At 39.2% G+C, this 12,474-nt stretch overlaps 1 long non-coding RNA gene across 1 annotated transcript in view; it reads right to left on the reverse strand.

Moving 5' to 3' along the window:
• Positions 1 to 998: 998 nt before the first annotated feature.
• Positions 999 to 12,474, reverse strand: part of LOC101906333 (uncharacterized) — a 74,953-nt gene continuing 63,477 nt past the window's right edge. The window contains exons 3-4 of the long non-coding RNA XR_001499583.3: positions 3,216 to 3,315; positions 999 to 2,818 (exon numbers count right to left, since the gene is read on the reverse strand). This is a non-coding gene — a long non-coding RNA (uncharacterized lncRNA). The remainder of the gene's footprint in view (positions 2,819 to 3,215; positions 3,316 to 12,474) is intronic.

Genomic DNA, 12,474 nt, shown 5'->3' on the forward strand with positions numbered 1-12,474 from the left:
GCAAAATAATGTCTCTGCTTTTCAATATGCCATCTAGGTTGGTCATAACTTTTCTTCCAAGGAGTAAGCATCTTTTAATTTCATGGCTGCAGAGATTCAAATGGTTCTTCTACAGTGGGACATCTTTAGTTTTAACTGTCCAACCTCAATTCTCCTGCCTTGTTTTGCCTCTGTCCACTCAAATTGGGAAATATTTAAGAGTATTGTCAGTCATACCACTTAGGAGTCTAAATGTCTGTGAACAGATAAGGATATTTTATTTCATTTTAGAAAAATGAAGATAAGAAGCAAAAACTGGAGGGCATAATTTCCACAAGGATGTTTGTGACACTGGAATTTTGGGGAGTGCTTTGTATTTGTGATGTGTATGTGATGATCACATAGGTGGCTGAAGATTCATCGATATCCAGAAGATAAACCACAAGAAAAGCAACCAGGAACAACTCCATGCTGGCTGACTTTTCCCAGATCCTTGTGTTTTACCTGGAAATTTGTGCTTTGACTCAGATCCTAGCTCTGAATGTGAAATCTCACAACAAAAGAAATTAATCATTAAAGTTCTATGGGGAATTCTGGTCTTTTAAAAATCACTTGCATACCATTTCTCTGGGTGACATTTTCTGACCGACAAAGCTTGAGTCATGGGTCTGTTAACTTTTTACATTTTCTTGGCAAAACTCTATTAGTCTTTGCCCTGCTTCATTCTTGCGCTTTGCTGGAGCAGCCGTGAAGAGATACCCCACCGCTGCTCCTTATCTGGTATCTCCTCACCGCCGCCCCTTCTGACCTTGAACGTGGAATAGCTCCTCTAGGCCCTCCTGCGCCCGCGCAGCCACCGCTCCTTGGAGGTGGGGTTGCTCCTCCAGGCTGCCGCGCCTGGCCTCGGGCGTGGGGTAGGTCCTCCCGGCCGCCGCCCCTGGCCTCGGGAGTGGGGTAGGTCCTCCCCGCCGCCGCCCCTGGCCTCGGGAGTGGGGTAGGTCCTCCCGGCCGCCGCCCCTGGCCTCGGGAGTGGGGTAGGTCCTCCCGGCCGCCGCCCCTGGCCTCGGGAGTGGGGTAGGTCCTCCCGGCCGCAGCCCCTAACCTCGGAGCGGGTAGCTCCTCTCGGCTGCCGCCCTGACCTCGGACGTGGGGTAGCTCCTTAGCGCGGGCGGCTGCGACCGGCGCACTTAGCGCTTAGCGGCCGAGAGGAGCTACCCCACGTCCGAGGTCAGGGGCAGAAGCCGGGAGGACCCCATGCCCGAGGGGCGGCGACCAAGAGGAGCTACCCCACGTCCGAGGTCAGGGGCAGCGGCCCAGAGTGCCAGGCTGCGACGGCGCAGGAATAGCCGAGAGGAGAGTCGGATTGACTGGGCTCAAATTCTAACTCAACTCCTGATGAGCCATATGACACTAGGCATGTTACTTAATTTCTTTGTGTCTCAGTTTCTTCATGTGTAAAAATGAGGTTAATAATAGTACTTAAAATGTTTAGAAGAGTTCTTGGCACATAAGAAGCATAAATTTTTACCACCAATTCATGGGGTCGCAAAGAGTCGGACACGACTGAGCGACTGAACTGAACTGAATTGAACTGATAGTGCTCTTTAAATCTTACAAAGGACTTTCCATTATATTAGCTCATTTTTATCACCAGTAACACTTGGTGTTATTTCAGAGAAGCTGAAACTTAGAAAGGTTAAGTGATTTTTCCAGGATCATATAGCTTGAAAGTGACAAAGACAAGACTCAAACTTCAATCATCCAACCACAAACTCTAGGTAGGAATGTAAGCACCAAGTGTGGAAAGCTGAACGTTAAAAAAACTAATAGGACAAAATTCCATCTTAACAAATTACCTGAGAACTTGTAGTCCTAAAGTCAGAACTTCAGTGAGGTCTTTTCCTGAATCTATTTGGATTTCTTAACCTGGTTTATGACAACAGCTTTTAAAAAAAGTAAAGAGCAACCTGATATATTTATGCAAAATTGTGTATCTGTGGTTTTTTTTTTTTTTCCTGGGAAAAGTGCTCACATATTTCATCAAATTCTCAAAGGAGTTCATAAATCTCAAAAGGTTATTAACTTTGCCTGGACTTCCTGAATTCTTGGACAACGTTCTTACGAGGAGTGGTTATTATGTATTAGGATGTTTATTTGAAGAGCCATATTGAGACAACTCTCATCTTGATGAGAAAACAGTTAAAATTTTTTTCTTACCTGTTCTTAAACTTTTTATCATGATAATTTTCAAACATTTACAAAAGTGCAATTCCCATATACCCATCACTCAGCTTAAAAAAATGTTTAATATAGAGTCAATCTTGTTTTACTAAAAACCCTCAAATACAAATAGCCCCCCTTTGATTATTTTAACAAAACCCCAATTCATTTCATTTTACCTGAAAATATTATAGATTGCCGTGTAAGTAAATCTCAATATAATCTCAATGTACCATAGAGAACCAATTATAAACTCCATTATTTATTCATTCAACAAAATTGTGTACATTTCAAGGCACTAGAGAAGGAAGATATCACATCACATGTTACCTTATGAAGTTCTAAGATTTGGGCCTTTAGATGCCTCAAAAATAGCTTAAGACCAAAAGTTAGGATTATTCCTCGATTTCTTACCTTCTCTCTGCAACTCCACCTTCCTATTAAATCTATGTGAAAGTCCAATCAGCTGCATTTCCAAAATATATACCAAATTTCTCCTTGTCTCTTCATTTCAGTTGCTGTTACCTTAACTGTAGCCACCGCTGGCTTTCTGCTGCACTCTGAAGAGTCTTTCAACTGGTTTACACGTTTCCACTCTTGTCTCTCTATATTCCGCTACCTGCTCAGGGAGATATGAATAGAAACATTAAAGACAACATAAATGCCCCTCAGCCAAAGGATGAATAAATTGCAGTATTTTAATATAAGAGAATACTAACAATTGTAAATATAAATGAATAAGAAGAACTCTATGTGAATGAGCAAATCTCAAAAAAAATATAACAGAGGGGAAAAAGAGCAAGTCATAGAATTGATACAGTATGGTGCCATTCATGTAAAGTTTGAAAACATGCAAAGCCAATTACATATTAAGTTTTTTAAAAAACCAAGGCAGTGTTATATATATTGTTTATGGATATGTATGAGTGTGTGTGTGTGTGTGTGTGTGTGTGTGTGTGGTAAAAGCACAAAACATGCATGAGAATTGTAAACATAAAATTCAGAATAGGAGTTACCTTTAAAGAGAGAGAGGATTAGGTTCAAAAGGGGGGGATTTCAACAGAGTCTGATTTCTTGAGATATTCATTCTCTTGTTATCCATACATTCTCGGATACCTGAAATATTTTATAATTAAAAATAAATCAAGGTCACATAAAATTCTCCAGTGACTTTTCACTGTTCTTTAAATGAAATTCTAACCTCTTACCAAGGTACAACAACAGGTCCTGTACAATCTGACCCCTTATTGCCTTCCCAACCACCTCTCTTCCCATCTCCCTATCAAGCACCACATTTTGACCTCAGTAAATTCGTTTCCTTGAAGAAGTTAAACTTTGTTCTGACCTTAGGACCTTTGGCACTAGCTTTGCCTCTACCCTTAGAACATTCTCCTGTATATACCCATTTGGCTTCTCTTTATTCAAGTCTCCACTCAAGCAAACCTTTGTTTGACCATCCTACTTAAAATAGTCCCCACCTATTTTGTTTTTCTCTACACATCACCCTTTCGTTCCCTTAACAGCACTCATTACCCTTCACAGTCTCTTGTTTATATATTTATTGAATGACTTCTACTGGAATGTAAGCTCCTTCGCTGTCTTTCTTACTGCTAGATCCCTGGCAACTACAACAGTGCCTCATGCAAAGGAAGCACTTGATACATTTTTGTTTAATGAGCAAATTCATGCTTATTCTGAATAACCAGACAAATTTCCCTAGCCTTCTGCTTGTAAAGTAATAGAGCCTAGAAACTACTTTTTGTTTGTTTGTTTCTTTTCCAGCTGTTATAGGTTTTCTTTACTACAATTTGCATCAAAGGGTAATAAATCAAATTTTGTATTTTGATGATAGGCATTGGTATCAGCTCCTTTTCACTGTTCCTAATGTTGACTATAAGCTTGGGTGATGTAGTAAGTCCATATGTACTTTGATGTACTGTCATGTATCAACTGCTGAGTAATGTTGCTTTCTTTATCTTATATTTTCTCTACAACGCTAACCTGGAAATATATGTTGAAACCATCAGTTCCTTCCTAGAATGGAAGAGCAATCTCAAGGGCATTTTGCCATGTTTCTATTTGTCATAAGTAGAATTAGGAATAATTATTGATATTGTAGAATGTTTTTAAAACACGCGCTCCTTAGTGAATTCATCTTTGGCCTTTTATAAACAATGGAGATTCTTTTGTCAGGAGTGTCCCCTTGATTAGCACTGATTTCTCTAAGGAGTGTCTCTGCCCTGTGGAGGCTACACTGAGATAACAGTCTTGGGATGCATAGCTCACTTAATTAATTTTCCTCTGGAAGTTACTTCAAATCTTCAGTTTTCTAGAAATATTTTTTCTTTTTTGCATTTGAAATCTATGCTGCACAATTTTTGACTTCATCACTTAATTCAGCAGTAATTCAAAAAGTCTTCCAAGGTTGATAGGTTTAATCTTTGGGTTAAAGATAAACATATATGCTTTTCTTCTTTCTGGCTGGGTCTAGTTCTCCAGCTAAGAAACAGAGCATATGTCTTACATTAGAGAATCTTATCAGGCTCAGAAGATGTATTCCCGTTTCCTGTTCATACCACGCTTACATGCTGTGGAGCTAAATTATAATCATAGCTGCTATGCTATTTTTAAAATGCAGTTTCAGTTTGAGCTCCTGGCTCCGTTTTAGAACCATGACCATACTGCCACTGTCTCCTCACAGGAGCTATTTTAGAGTATCTATGTGGTTGAAATAAGAAATATGCTAACATCCTCCTGGAAACCAATGAATCTTTCTACCTTGTTGGGAAGTAGAGTTGATAAGTGGGATGTACAAAAAGTTTCTTTGAAAATTGAATAAGGGGATTTGATGTCTAAGTTGCATTTACTTGTTTAACAGAGAGAGGTGGGGGAAAAGTTGATCTGACAAGCCTATGAGAAAACAACTATCTTGCTTTAGCATTATACAAAAACCTCAATATATCCTTAAAACTAAATAAAAGCAGAGATTTGGCATTTATCTGTGACCTAGTTAATCTGGGGGAAAAAGTTACCTTGCAAAGTGAAGTCTGCTTATTTATTGTTGGTGGGAGTTGATATTGGCCAGTTTTTGTGGGCTTGTTTGAAATATCTGACTTGCTGCTTACAACTACTAAATTATCTAGATAATTCTGTGCTGTGTATGTTCAACCATATCCTATTATTAGTCTTCATATGTAAAAGTTTAGATGAGTCTTCCTCCCAGTTTCATAATTCAAGAAAGAGACTTGCATTTTAATTTGTTTCCATTTGACAGAAATATTTATCACTTAGAGTATAAACGGGCACAGATTAAGGATGGGTCAGCAAGTCACAGAATAAATCTCTTTCAACTGTTCCCCTGGAGAAGAGTTCCTGAAGTAGTTCTTCATATGTTACAATTCTAATGTTCCTCATCAGAGCCCTAATTTTGGCATCAAGACGTTGGATCATTTGCGTTCAAACATCTGTTGTTTCTGGATGGCTTTAAAATTCCATTGCAAGTTCAAAAATGCTTAAATTGCAAAGCATGTCCTTATGAGAAGTATCTACTTGGTGGATGTTTGTCCTTCTCTCTCACGAATCTTCCAGGAACACTTCATTTAGGCCTATAATATCTGGTCTGTTTCTCTATGCTTAGCAGTAACATGAAGTGTTTCTTTTTCTCAGATCCCAGTTTCAAAGATTCAGCTTTGGGCATGGAATGCCTTTCCCTACTAAGTTTATTCTTTATGTGTTTGGAATGCACTGGAATCTATGTAAATACTTTTCAAAATCAGAACTTGCTATTTTCTTTCACTCTTGTACTTGCCATTGCCTGACTACTTCATACCAATTTCTATAGAACTTTGCAAGTTCTAGCAAGATTTTTTTGGAGAAAGATAATTGCAATCAGATAAAGAGCAAATGTAGTACAAACTTCTTTTTCAGAGAAATGGTTGCATTATGGCTTTCTTTTTTTTTTAAATCATTCCTTGAAACATCCCATCTAAGAGATAGGATTGCAAGTGGAAAATGAATTAGAAGAATAAATGTTCTACTGAAAAAATTGAGTTTTTGATGAACATGTATTGAAGAGGGTCAAGTTCTTACAACTCTCTCACCAAGCTACTGAACTCCCTAACTCTGCGTTCTTCCAAAATGTTTGAGAATATTTTAAAGTTAGGATGGATAGACATTTACAAAAAGTAGGATGGTTTTTTTTGGGGGGGGGAGGTTAAACTACTCCATTGCCAATTTGACTGGGATTTAAGATCATTCGAAAACTGTTAGAGTTTAGGCAACCCTTAAATAATGAGTCTTGGCATTCATTTCCTACATTCAGTCCTGGATCTAAAGAAAACAATTTGAGACATATTTTCTTTCGTATACAAATTTTGTGTTTTCTCTTTCAACTCGATAATGGTCATAAATTAATACAGAGTGTATTATCCTAAGAACTACAGTGTATTAAGTAAATGATTTATAGTAAAACAAAATAAACCATGGAAAGGTCTCAGCCCAAGGACCCTTCCATGTTAGTGGTTGATTCTCCAATTCTCAGCCTCTGTACTCTTCCCATAGTAGCAGCCACCGCTCCAGGATCACTCGTTGACTACCATGTGGGTCATTAACTCTATTCTTTCCTTGGCCCCTTGACTTCTTTATCTCCAGATGCACAAAACAAGTTTCAAATCCAGCCCGGCCATTGACTTTCTGGACTTTTACCCTCTCAGTCTTAGCTCTGCTTTTCCACAGAAGTAATTGTGATGTTTGGAAGGCTGCCCATCTCAGAGTATGCTCTATGGTTTCCTCTTTTCTCCAACCTCTTAAAAAAAAAAAAAAAAGAACATCACACACAACTTAGGGATTTTCTCTCTTTAAAGAAATCATTACTACTCCTTATCCATTGCTCTGAAAGGGTACTATTAGGTTGTGTTCTATCCTTTATTGTTATCCTTGTGAACATTTGAAAAATCCTTGCTACTGGGGTCCAAGTTCCATGCTGGGCTGTTTTCATCTCTGTCAAGGATAGTCTAGCCCCCATCACTGAGAGCAGAAGGGTTGAGACACGAGGACGTGACCTGAGGCACACCTGTATTGGAGAGCTCTCTGCAAGACATGCCACTGCTGCTTGGATAATCTTTTGATGTTCATAATTTCTGGAGCATGAAGAGGGTCTCTACAGGAGAACCCAAGCAAATCTCTGATGCAAATTATTTATATTGATAACCCATGTTCATACAAACTAGTTGACAAAATCTAAGTGGCAGCCATTTCTGAACACTGCTTCTAAAGTTAGTAATTGCCATTTTCAAATCCCAGTGACAAAACGCATGAACAGCCCCAGCCCAGGCAGCGTCTGTGAGTCTGGGGTGTGCTCAGCAGCTGGGCAATGACCTGATGCAATGGCCTGGTGGCTGGAATTGTAGACATCCTGCTGGGCCTGTGAATCTGGGCCTGGCAACACTCTCTGGCAATGAAACTTTTCTAAATCATGGACCCTTTGGAGAATGTGAAGAAAGCTATTTATCATATGTGGCAGGAGAGAAAGAGAGAAAGAAAAGAGAGAGGAGAGAGAGAGAACAGACAGATACAGAAATTGAGAAAAAAGGGACAGAAGAGAAGGAAGAGAGGATTCAAAAAGCCAGCATCGGGGTAAGAACCAGAGAGAGGAAGTAAGATGCCAGGCTCTAGATTCAAACAGATTTGGTTTTAAATCTTCATTTTCAAGCTGTGTGATTCTGGGAAAGTTAGTTATCTTCTCCATCTTAGTTTCTGTCTCTATAAAAAGGAGCAAAAAAGAACACCCATCTCAGATTTTTGTGAGGATCAAATGAGATAATGCATTTAAAAGCATGTAGCCCAGTGAATGGACTGCTTTAAAACTTTCTCACTTCACACTGTGTTGAAGACCCTTCCTCATATATGGTATTTGTGTTTATTTATTTACTTAGGTATCTGTTTATTAAAAAAGGGTATCACTAGAATCTAATGTATATGGGCCTATATGACATCTGGAGAGATTCTCATTGCTGTTTTTGCAGGGACAGTTAAAAATAAATGATGTTAGACGGCTTTTAGAGGGGATGACTGTGCCGTTTTTAAATATACTGATTCAATGGTTCAAATGCCTAAATTGGAGTCACAAGGCTTCTATTCATGCATTCTTTCACTTGACCAGGGTTCACTAGGGCCAAGCCAAGTGTCAAGTTAGGTAGGCCTCAGAGTGTATGGGGTGGATGGGGGGTCTATAGTGGGGAACTATACAGAGGCTCTGTCCTGACTGAGTCCAAAGATTTTCCTCCTTGCCCTACCCCTCTGATGGGCAGGAGAAAGTTTCTCCCATTGTACCAGAAGGCAATGCTAGGCCTTCCCAAGTTGTTACACAGTCAGAGGGGAAAGAGAGAGAAAGGTACCTCAAAGTGATGATAGGCTTCATTTCTGTTCCCTCTGAACCCATTTTCACATCATTCTATTCTGACTCTGACTCACTGACTCATGCTGGCCAGAGCACGTTCCCACTTCAGTTCTCACATCTGTAAAATGGAATGGTGTTAATTTCCTTCCTTAGAGATAGTTACAACTTGAAAAATTAATAAGTTATACTTGGAAAGCATTTTAACCTCACAACTGAAAAGGAGAAAAGTTCAAGGTATAGTTTATATATTCATTGCATTTAATAAAATATTTCCTTGCAGATGATGTTCTTCAAGATAGGCATGGATAATTTCAATTTAATAATTCAACCCCAGGGACTTCCCTGGTGATCTAGTGGCTAAGACTCTGCACTCCCAGTGCTAGGGGCCCAGGTCGAATCCCTGGTCAGGGACCTAGTTCTCATATGGCACAACTAGGAGTTTGCATGCCACAACTCAGACCTGGCACAGCCAAATGAACAAACATTTTTTAAAAACTAAAAAAATTCAACCCAACTATATTTATTGAACACTAATTACAAAATCCCTGGGTCGGGAAGATCCCCTGGAGAAAAAAGTGGCAACCCACTCCAGTACTCTTGCCAGGAAAATCTCATGGACAGAGCAGACTGGTGGACTACAATCCACATGGTTGCAGAGTCGGACACGACTAAAGTGACTGAACATGCACTACAAAAAGATAGAAAAATGATTAAGATTCCATCTTTGCCCCTCAGTTGGTAAACTGAACTACTTTCTGATTTTCCTTGGGTACTTCCAAAGGGACCTATTTATCCAATTGCATATTAAAAATTAACCTTCGTATGACTAACTGGATCCTTACCTATTCTTCCATGTACACCCCACAAAGAGGTTAGAAAGAAATTCAATACTTCGCACCTGATGATTTTAATCTATTAAAACCTTCTGAAAACAAAGTATATACAAGAGGAAGGGTGTTTATTGATTCTATTTGCTAGCTAATAAGCAGGGTGAAACAGAAGAGGGAGAAAGGAATGTGCATGGAGGACTGTCTGTCCACACTTGGAGAGCTACTGTCATCAACAACAACGCAGTAATTTCTCACATTCTTCCTTCTCCTTGTCTATAGGCTTACCCCAGCCTTTGCTGGGATTTGAAGTCTATTCTATTATTTAAAGACTGAAATCAGGATATGAGAAAAACACGGGGCATCATGTTTACTTTCAGCCTCAGTCTGTGATAGGGTTTTAACTGTTTAACTAAAGATAGTCTCCAGTTTGATTTCACCAGCATATTCCAACATTTCACTAGCATACTCCATGTAAGGTTACAAACCTATTTTAGCTGGATCCATTTTCCTCTGGGCAGATAAAGCTAAGATTGAAATATCAGAAGCAGTTCAACCAATCATTATGTATAATTTATATACATTTATATAATGCCCATTTATATAATGCAATCCTTCTGGTAGTAATGACACAAAAGATGCAAATAAAGAAGATTGCAAGCCTATCAAAGTCCCAAATCATCTGTGGCAACAGGGCCACAGAACCTCTCCCTCCTTGAAAGTAAAATAGTTGCTCCAATGGTATACAAATGTATATAGTCTCTTTAGGAGGTAATTATAAATATCATGCTAGGAAGCTGAAGCACAAAAAGATTGAGTATTGTCGTCTAGAAGGTCATCCCACAAATCTCAGAAAAAGTAGTAAGTGTCCAGGCCTGGAATCCTTTATCCAGGCCATGAGATAGCACAGCCCATGTGAAAAAAGGACTGGCTAGTTTTCCAGCATAACATGGTATTTTATTTCACCATAGTAGACTGCTGGGAAATCTCTGGAGGCCCTGGCAGCTGCATCTTGTCTTTAATATGAAGCCTGGGGGGAAGAGAAAGGGAGAGAGACTCATAATTCACAAGAGGCGCAGCCATAAGAAAGCCATTCTGAGCAACTGAATCAGACACAGAGGGGGAGCTGCTATTCCATTCCACAGTCAAGAATGCTTTTTGTCTTTCTTTCTCTCCTTATCGGCTGTGTCCTCATGAAAAGATCATTTATGGATGGTGGAATGAGTGCATCAGAGCCAGCTTCTGTTCTTTCCTTCTCTTCCCCCATTGCTGTGGTTCTGTAAAACAGCTTCTTTGTTAAAGACTGAAACAGCAGATGCAGCTCAGATATTATCGTAAATAATTGGGGAGGGAGTATTTTATCTTGAATTGATCTAACACCATTTTTGTGTTGAAAGTAGTTCTATTTCTGATCCAAATATTCTAGAAAGTTGAGAGGCCTATAGAAAAGCAGTATTTTACATGTATCTCTTTAAAATGATGCAAAGTATGGGAAGAGCTAATAACGTCAATTAAGTAATACGTAGAATAAATGGACACAAAATGGCTTATGGACTGGAATAAATTGGGAGTGGGGGCTTGTTGAAGAGGTAATAGAAAGTGTTAGATAAAGTATGAGTAAAGGCATAGGGCTGGGCATGGACTTAGTGAGTGTAAAAAGTAGGTGTAAAAAAAGACTTAGTTACATAGAGTTAGAATTATTAACAGAAGGAAAAGCTGCTCAGGTTTTGAAGAAACTAAAAGTAAGTGTAATGTTTTAGAATGTTTCAATAATCAGTTGCTATCCATGTTCATATTTGTGAAAAAATGTTTTAGATATAGATGACAAAAGGATTTATAATTTATATTTTGTAATCCCACTAGTCACAGAATAATGATGCAGAACATTGTGGTGCATTTTCTTTCAAAAACTTTTTTTTTCAAAGTTTAGATTCCCCAGGGGCAGATCCTAATATTAGAATTCAAGTGCAAGTAGTTTATTTAGGAGGCGATTCCAGAAAACACCATTAGGGGAGTGAAAGTAGTCAGATGGAAGGAAAAGAAGCCAAAAAAGGGGTATGTTCTCAGATGAATCAGTTGGAGTGCAATCATGCTGAGGAACTCAGAGTTGTTTCACTGAGGAATGAGGAAGCTGGAGTATTTATCCACTAACTCCTGTCAGTTGAGAGTTGATATGGGGGGCATTCGCTGTCCAAATGAGTCTCTCTGGGCCAGAAAAAGAATCCTAAGCAGAGTTGCAACTATTTGCAACCAAGAGCCCTCAATGTGTAGTGGGGAAATCGGTGCTATATAAGTAAACAGAAATTACATTTCTATTTGTAAAAATAGCTTTCCATGATTAGGTATTACACTACATATTTTACTTGCAGTAATTCATCTATTTCTCATAGAAGTACTACAAGGTAGGTGCTACTCTTACCCCCTGAGGCTTAGATACTGAGATTAAAGGCTCTAGAAGAAAATATGAGAGTCATACTCCCACAGATAAATACCTGAAGTCAAAGAGATGATATACTTTCCAAAAGAGTTTTAATAACAACCTTATTCCCCTAGCTCCTCCCTCCTGCACATTTTCTCCTCTTTCTACCAACAAAGAGTTTTTTTCTTTGCAATTGTAAAAGTCTCTGTCTCTGAAAGAAACATTTATTTGAAAACAAAACCTTGAAACACAAAGGATCTTGAATGGATACCTGTCAGTTGTGTCTATGCAGCATCTCCTCCCCTATCTTCCTCCAGTACTGTATATTATTTCATTTGGGAGCAGTGATCCACCCCTTCTTGCAGATTTCATGGGTTGCCAAACCAGTCTTCAGCCTGCTGAACCTGAGATCCAGACTTGACCAACGTAGTTCCATCTACTTGGCCACAGGGATTGGCTAGAAATGTGTCTGTGCACCAAGCTGAGCCAATTAGAGTCTTTTCCCTGGGACTTTATATAAGGCTTGGGGAAAGAGGTTGTTATCACTAGACTGAGATGATACAACCAGTAATGGTCTGAATCATGCTTTTCTTCTTCCCCACAGCAAGGTAGGGCAAGCCCATCTGCAGTAA

Source organism: Bos taurus, chromosome 4, assembly GCF_002263795.3.
Source record: "Bos taurus isolate L1 Dominette 01449 registration number 42190680 breed Hereford chromosome 4, ARS-UCD2.0, whole genome shotgun sequence".
NCBI classification, from domain to species: domain Eukaryota; kingdom Metazoa; phylum Chordata; class Mammalia; order Artiodactyla; family Bovidae; genus Bos; species Bos taurus.